Source organism: Lepidochelys olivacea (genome assembly GCF_965140295.1).
Source record: "Lepidochelys olivacea isolate rLepOli2 genome assembly, chromosome: 1".
Lineage (NCBI taxonomy): Eukaryota > Metazoa > Chordata > Testudines > Cheloniidae > Lepidochelys > Lepidochelys olivacea.
Genome location: NC_140411.1, coordinates 215,272,218 through 215,280,726, shown reverse-complemented (window position 1 = coordinate 215,280,726; position 8,509 = coordinate 215,272,218). Strand labels below are relative to the sequence as shown.

General features: G+C 44.4%; 1 gene segment (V, D, J or C); it reads left to right on the top strand.

The window, feature by feature from the left end:
• Window positions 1–955: 955 nt before the first annotated feature.
• Window positions 956–8,112, top strand: LOC311519315 (T-cell receptor beta-1 chain C region-like). The segment is given in 5 exons: window positions 956–1,028; window positions 4,403–4,735; window positions 5,174–5,191; window positions 5,992–6,098; window positions 7,799–8,112.
• Window positions 8,113–8,509: the final 397 nt, after the last annotated feature.

The following is an 8,509-nucleotide window of genomic DNA, read 5'->3' as shown; positions in this document are numbered from 1 at the left end:
CTAGTGCCATCTGGTATCATAGTGGCAGGCTTGACACCAAGCAATGGCCAACACAAGCCTTGGAACCTGTGGATTGATAGTTTTGGTGTTTTTACCCTAGCTGGTGTTATTGCATGTTGTATTCTGAGCCATATATGTGTCTAATTCATTTTGGATTCAGCCATGGGACTAGGTCAATCTCCTCACTCTACAGAGCAATTACATAGGGCCAAAAAAGATAAAATGAGATGGTTGGGGGGTTGCAGTGACTCACTTCTCGTGTCCTCCCTGGGCTGAGGTGTATTATAACATGAACACTCACTGGGAGTCCTATGACAGGAGAAAGGAAGAAGTAACAGCTCTCTCCAGCCATTTCTGAAGGGAGTAAGGAGGTTGGGGATGGGGGACTCGTCCCCAGTCCATGTGGTTTTTGCAACTCTCCTGCCTCACTGTGTAACAACCGTGAGCAGTACTTTGGAGACGGGACCAGGCTAACGGTGTTGGGTAAGTAACGGGCTACTGGCTCCTGGGCTGTGGGCCATGGGGGGGAGGGTAGTTAGGGAGAGCATAGCCTGATGGCATCTCTGGGACGGTTGCGCTCCACTACATTCTTCTCTCACTGACCCCAGTAAAATGTCCGACTGCCTGTCTGTCACTCTATCTTTTTCTTGATTTTCCTCTCTCTGTAATGTTCTTATTCCCTCTCTCTCTCTTTGTCTCCCTGTGTCTCCCACACACAGTTCCTCTCTCTTGTCCCTCTCTTTCACCCTCTCTGAGGGCTGTTTTGAGATAGATAACATAGGAAGGACGTTGTAGAATCATACGCTCCTCTTTGCCTCCTGTCTTTTGCTCTCAAATGCCGGAGAATAGTCTGATTGCAGTCTCCAATAATGCAATCTAGCCATGATTGCTACAAAGTTTCCTGAGTTGGGGAGCAGTGGGGGCTGGGCCAGGCTTTAGCTGTTGTGGGTTTTATTCTGACAGCTTACAGCTGTGTTCTAATACCTCTCCCCTTATCTTCGGAGCTGGCACTATGCTCACTGTTACAGGTAAGAGGTCATGATTTATCTCCTCACTCCCCTGAAGGACGCTTAAAAGTTTCGCTTATGCTAGTGACATGTAGCATTCACACAAGTGGAAGTGAGGGAAAACTGGCAAGACAATTATTCAAGGCACAGTCTCTACCCAATTGTTCTTGCTGTGAAAATAAGGGGGAAAAAAACAATGATCGTGTACTCACCCATCAAAAAACATTGACTTTGGCAAGTGGGTATATAAAATAGACTATTCCTAGGCTACTGTATCAATAGATTTCTTTCAGATTCTCTCTATGTGTCTGCCTGTATGTCTCAATCTCTCTGTTTCATTCCTAGTCCACCCATTTCTCTGGCCTTCTATGTTTTCTGTGTGTTTTGCAGTGTTGTTGCAGCTGTGTTGGTCCCAGACAAGAGGGGAGAGTTAATATCTTTTATTGGACCAACTTCTGTTGGTGAGAGAAGTCTGGTTCCAGGCCTGAAGAAGAGCTCTATGGAGCTTGAAAGCTTGTCTCTCTCACCAACAGAAGTTGTTCCAATAAAAGATATTAGCTCACCTACCTTGTCTTTTTGTGTTTTGTCCTTCTCTAGCTCTGTCTCTTTCTTTGCCTTTCTTTCTCTCTCTCTTTCTCTCCATCCCTCTCTCTTTGTCCTTCTTTTTTTCTGTCTGTCTCTTTGTCTTTGTTTCTCTCTCTGTTTCCATGTCTCCTCCACTCTCTATTCCTTGAGGGCAGGATCTATAAGCACACTGAGCATTTACGTATGCCAGAGAGGCTTTGAAGGCAACTGAGAACAGTTTGTAAAACAAAACACTAATTATGATGGTGGGAACAGGAAAAGGGATCATAGCTCCCCCATAGTCACAGTATTGGTTATGGGGAAGGGGAGGCAGCTGCTCAGTTTCCTACCAGACCCCTACTACTGTGCTCTGCAGCCAGCACACTAAATTTTGCGGAGGGAGCCCATCTCACTGTACTAGGTGAGCACTGACTGTCGTGGTTAATATTAATTGCTGAAATAAAGCACCAGGATTTGGAATCCAAATTAAAACTTCCAAGTCAGGTTCCACGTCAGATAAAAACCTCCACTGACTTTCACGCACCCTAGAAATGGTTCCTCTACAGGAGCCAGTCAGACCCAATGAGCTGCATGATATGCTAGCTCTCTGAAATGGACATATCCCCGTAGGATATGCTTAACCTATTGCCTTTCATTCAGTATGGTGCTTCCAGGGATCTTGGAAAGCATTCATAATGGAACCCATTTCATTAGGGGATAACAGTAATTGTAGTTTTCTGAGTGGTAGCTGTGTTAGTCTGTATCAGCAGAAAGAACAAGGAGTACTTGTGGCACCTTAGAGATTAACAAATTTATTTGAGCATAAGCTTTCATGGGCTAAAGCCTACTTCATCAGATGCATGCAGTGGAAAATACAGTAGGAAGATACATGTATATACAGAGAACATGAAAAAATGCAGTGTGCATTTTCATGTTCTCAGTAATTATATTGGAGCTGCAAAAAGATCAGTGATTTGTTTGATTTTGCTACACAACTCTTCACTGCAAGGGTTCCAACAGGGAGAAACTTAGTACTATAATGGTGGGTGCTTTAGAAATGCTCCCTGCCTAAATTTGTCACTTATACAATATTTTCAAAACAATACACAAATCTTAAGTAAGTGTAAAGTACTGAACGAAGTGTGCCTATGCATGCTTGTGCAAATGTATGTGTGTGTTTATGCATGATGAAGTGGTTAAGTCTTCCTCTGATGCCTGACTTGGCCAGTGTTGGAGACCAGACTGCACAGACCATTGATATGGCAACTTCTGTGCCCCAAATAAAATACATAAAATCCCAGCTGACTTCTACTGAAGTCTCTTATCCTATAGACTAAATGTTATTGAGCAAGTAGACCAAAGACAAAGTTGTATGTCCTCATCACTCTTGTCCCCAAATCTACAAGAAGGATATTCTTATTTCAGGGAGGATATAAAGGGGAGGATAAAGCTAATTTAGGGTGAAGAATTTAAAAAAGTAGAGATGGAAATCATATCTAGGTCACATCTTGTCCATCCCCTAGTTCATTCCCCCCACATTTTCACCAATGCAGAATCGTTCCCTTGGGGTTTGTCCAATCCCAGTTTTACATGATTTAAGTAATGAGGCTTCCAGCATTTCTTCCCTGGGGTAGACTATTTCATGCTATTCCAGAACCTTGGTATCAGGTCATGTTTCCTGCCATTCAGGAAACATTTCATTTTGCTCATTTTCATCCCATTGCTCCTAGCTATTCACCTCAGGTGTCCTTGAACAATTTCTCTCACTCCTTGGGCAATGTGGAATTTCTCATCTTATGGGTTTTCTCATATGGCAGAGAGGTGCCTACAAGGAAGAGGAAATACTAGATACTGTGGCTTCAAAACTAATGCTAACATTTTAAGGGGAGAATAAGATGATGTGAGCTTATCATCAGTAACTCAGGGCATGTTGCATCTCAGAATGCCACGTTCCCAAAGGGGTGTTCTCTGTCTGTATGCCTCTATCTGTTTCCATGTCTCCACTCTATTCCTTGAGGGTTTGCCACAACAGGCCAGCCAAGTCAGGAAAAGATTCTACATCTCTAGCAGGAGTTTGGCACCTTTGTAATAAAACAGAGAAGCTTCTGTAAGGAATGTGATGCCCCTTTAAGGGCCAAGCACATATACAACAGCCAAAACTGAAAGTCAAGATGTAAGGCTGTGCCAGTTAAGGCTAAAGCAATGATCAGGAGTTGATCACTTTGGTGAGGGTCCATCTCTCAGCTCAGCTCCAGGGCTCTTCCTGGAGAGCCTTCCTCCAGCCAACGGGGGAAGGTTAACCCCTTTCCCGCCAATGCCTGAATGGGGCCTGTGAACCGATCACACTGTAGTATAATTCTGAGTAATACACTATTGTGTCTTATTACACCTCCCCAAAACACTCTGTAATTGCCAAGAACATATTGCTTCTTGTGTCTTACGACGCAGCACACTGCCCACAAGGAACACCCTGCATGTTTTGTCTGATAATACCCATGGATACTTTTCCCTGTCAGGATGGAGGAATGGGTTTGGTAGTATCCCTTTAAATAATTTGGGAATTTGGAGTCCCCTAGTGTGCCTCCCAGTTTTCTGTTGCAGAAGGCACCAGAACTCTGTCTCAGCCATAGTTTGTATGTAGCTAGGCCTGTTATGTTCTGATCTAGTTAGTAAACATGGTGCCTTGGGATCCAGCTGTGTCTGTGTGGTTTCCTTGCATTGTCAATGTTGTATAGAGAGCAAAGACACAATCAGTACCCTGAGGGATTGTTGGCACAAGGCAGGAGAGGGTTTGTGCAGGGCTGTCTGTGCCATATTGCTTTCTGTTCCAGAGGATGAGCTCACTATCACCTCCCCCGAAGTGGCCATCTTTCCTCCATCAAAGCAGGAGATCAAAGAGAAGGGGAAGGCCACTCTGGTGTGTCTGGCCACAAAGTTCTACCCCGACCACATCAAGCTGGTCTGGCAGGTGAATGATGCTGAGAGGGAAGATGGGGTGAGGACAGATGAGTTTTCCACTTGGCATAAAACATCAAAATCATACTCACTGACCAGCCGCCTGAGGATCTCAACCAAAGAGTGGTTCAACTCCAAGAACAGTTTCCGGTGTGCTGTGAAGTTCCACCTGGATGAGATCCAGTATAAAGTGATCAGAGGTGGAGATGGTGAGTAGCAACTGAGCATTACGTTATCGTATGAAATGGAAAACAATCAAAGTGGAAACAAAAGCAAAAGGAGATGAAAGAGAGAGAAAATAATCCTGACAGAAATACAAAGAGAAAGACAGTGTCATCTGCAAATGTGCAGGTTCATGGACACACATATACATGTACATGTATGAGTATGTGCCAGGACTATATGTGTATGTTCACAGGGATACATATTTGCATGTGCATAGTCTTTTTATACGTGTATATAGTCAAGTACATTTTCATAGCTCTCTATAGAATTTAGCTAAGAAACACTCGGAAGAGTCTATAATCTAAATAATATGAGTAAGTACCACTAATACCATCAGTATGTAACATCCCAGAAACTCTGAAGCCTGTATTCTGTCAGCTCTGAGGAAAGCTGTGACTTACAATCCTTTCTTTGCCTTTCAGGATGTGGCATCACTGAAGGTAGGCATTTCCTCTCACTGCCTCTATCTCTCCAGGAGTTTAAACTCCCTTACTAGCAGACACTATGTACAGGGTGTGTCAGGAAGGGTTTAAGGCCACAAGGGACCACCGGATCATCTATTTATGAATATCACAGGCCACCAACACCACCCAACACCGCCACACTAAAGCCAACAACCAAAATTAGACCAAAGTACTACAGCCCACAGGAGACTAGACTAGTACGTGGAGGAAATGTGTTATGTTTCTCTGCGCTAAGAGAGAAGCAAGAACTTCCAGCCTAAAATGTCCGGTATAGTATATGAAGAAAAGATAACTAAAAAGTACAAAAGAAAAACCTGCATGTGAGAGACAGTGCACTGAGATTGCCACCTGCGGGGGCTCCCTTTGTAAATTTCACAAAAGGGATCATGGGACCTTCGTCATCCAATCAGATTTGCTCCCTCGGTCTTCCCTCTCCTTCAGTATAATTATGAACAGCAGATATCTTCAGATTGGAAAGTTACCGGCTTAGTCATTACTCATAGAAGGCCCATCTATGAAACAGGTATTTTCCCAATGGCTCCGTGAGTCATTAAAAGCATTAAAGAGCCAGTGAATATCAGGAATATAAATACAAATGCCATGCTATTCAGCTTTATTTGAGTGCCTGGTGTAATCAGATATCCAGCCCAGTTTTTCAGTGATGTATAGTAAGACCTTCTATTCCTCGCTGTGGATTTCTTATTCGACTGTTGATACTCTAGATGCAGATTCCCCAGATTATATAATTCCATAAATAATCAGTGTTTGATTTACAGACTCCTACATGCGATCTGGCAACTCTACAAAGCTCACCTACCTGGTGCTCTTGTGGAAAGCCATGCTCTACGCCTTGCTGGCGAGCACTCTGGTGTGGAGAGTCAAGGTAGGCTGGCCATTGGTTTTTGTTTGGGTTGGCAAAATCAGAGGTTCAAGGATGCAACAGGGACATTGGATGCAGAGAATGCTAGCAATGGGCAAAGACCTACAATCTTATCCTTCCTTCTCCCAGCCATTGCAAGGTTGTTTTCCATATATTCTGCAGGGCTTTGTCCAGTCTAGTATAATGTCCCAAACAATGAGGTTTCCACCACTTCCCTTTCACAGTCTAATAGAAACTTGCTGTTAGGAAACGTTTCCTGATACCCAACACAAATATTCCTTTTCAGGGTACTTGTTAACACATGAGGAAAGCTCAAAAGAATTAACTATAGCTTCTCCAGAGTATGACTAAGGTGGCCATGTTAACATTCTACGTGTATTGGAAAGAGTGCACCTGAAGAGGAATAGCTAAGTGGTTTCTGAGGAGATCCTGGGGTTAATGGGATGAATTTGAATACAGGGGGGAGTTTTGACTGTTGAATGATGTTCAGTTGAATGATCTCCCTGAGGGGTGTGGTGGAAGCACCATTACATGACTCATTTAAACCTCAGGTTGGACAAAGCACTAGAACATAGACCTTATGGACTGATCCAGGGAGTTATAGACAGATGGGCACAATGTATTGAGTCATTGTTCTGTGTTTGTACAGTGCCTAGCATAGTGGGTTCCTGGTCCATGACTGGGGCTCTTAGGCACAATGGCAATACAAACAATAAAAAATAATAATACACTTGTGTGATGGCACTGGACTTTTTCACAGCATTTTGGATGACTTTTGTATGTGGCTCAGTTTCCCGTATGTGGGGCATGTTTAAATAGGTGGGAGGAAAAGTGTAGTTACTTGTTGCAGAGACCCAGAGATATAGGTGTAACTGATGCCAAGCTGCCTAGGTCCCCTGTCCCCATGCCCATGGATTATCCCAGAAGACACTGGCCGCTCCACTCACTCAGACATTTGGTACCTTGCAACAAACGACCATGGATCAGCCACCCTCCTTAGGAAGCCAGCTGGGTGTGACCAACTGGAGAACAAAGGACTGGGGAGGGACCAGGGGGGTTGTATTGTGTGGGCTGCTGGAGTCAGAGGGAAGCTTCTGGACTGGGACTAAAGAGGGGTCAGAGGGCTCTGGGTTCTAGACTGACCCAGATGGACTTTGCTGTAAATTTCCATTCTCTGTGCTAACTAAGGACTTTCTATGCTGGCTGAGAGTCACAGCAGAGTCGGGAAGTTGGGGATGCATTGCTCCCTTTGGGTGTGTAAGTCTCCCTCATGTGTCCAACTCAGGTGGACTCACTGAAGGGAGCTCACGGCATGAAGCAGGGGTGCTGAAGGCTCTGAGGTTGGGTCCCTGGAGGCGATAAAGCCGAGTGGCTTACCCCAGTGAGAGAGTGTGACCTTAAGGGGGCTGACACACTGAAGGGATCCTCCCAGGGACTGTTCCAGATCTGTTTGAGAGCACCAGACCTGTGGAACCGTGACAACTTGTGAAAAGTTGGGTGTAAAACTCTACCAAATCAGAATGGCAGTGACACCAGATGTAAGGCAGTGAAGACTCTACTGAAAACAAACAGGGGAAGTGCACTGGGCCAGATGATGCACTGACTGTTTTGAATTGCTCTGTGATGCACAGCACCTTGTGAATCTGGACCATTGTTTCTATAGGGTGGTCACTTTTGTTTGTGTTTTTCTTTCTTCTGTTTAGGCTGGTGACAAGCTGAGCAGAGAATAAACTGGGACTCGTCTCCAGCACCTCAGGAGGAACACAGCTAAATTTATCTACTGCCCCGAATCCTCCAGGGAGAAGGATTTTGCTTCTGCCTGCACCCTGCCTATATTCCATTCCTTGGAGGGGTTTGATGGGTCGAGTAGTTCCTCTCTATCCATCTCTCTCAGTAGTCACTGATGGCTCCCCCTTCCCCCAGAGCTTTAAAAGCTAGATAGCTACTCATTGTGAGAGACTGAGGGGGCTGCCCCCTGAAGCCGTAATAAAGTCTTGGTTTCTTTTCATTTGAAAAACCTGAGTTTGTGTCTTTTCTCTGATAGCTACAGGGCTGGAGTCTACACACTACAGCATGCAATGACACACATCATCATGCAGAGCCCACGTTAATCTGCATTCATTGACCGGGATTAGAAAAATATCTCATCTGCAGTTAGGAAAATACAGGGGTCTTCGAGTTCTCATGCATCCGGATATACACTGAAGTTCCACCCACAGTCCTTGCTGACCTCCTTCCTGGAATAAAGTGGTATAATATTGTCAAGGTCCTTCTTTTTCAGCTTTGGTTTTGTTTTTTAATTTCCTGGGAATGTATTTGTGTTTATTCAAAAATTTAAAAAAACATGAGAAAATCAGTAAAAACCAAAAATGAAGGGCAGTGGGTGAGTAGGGGAAGAGTGCTCAATACTCACA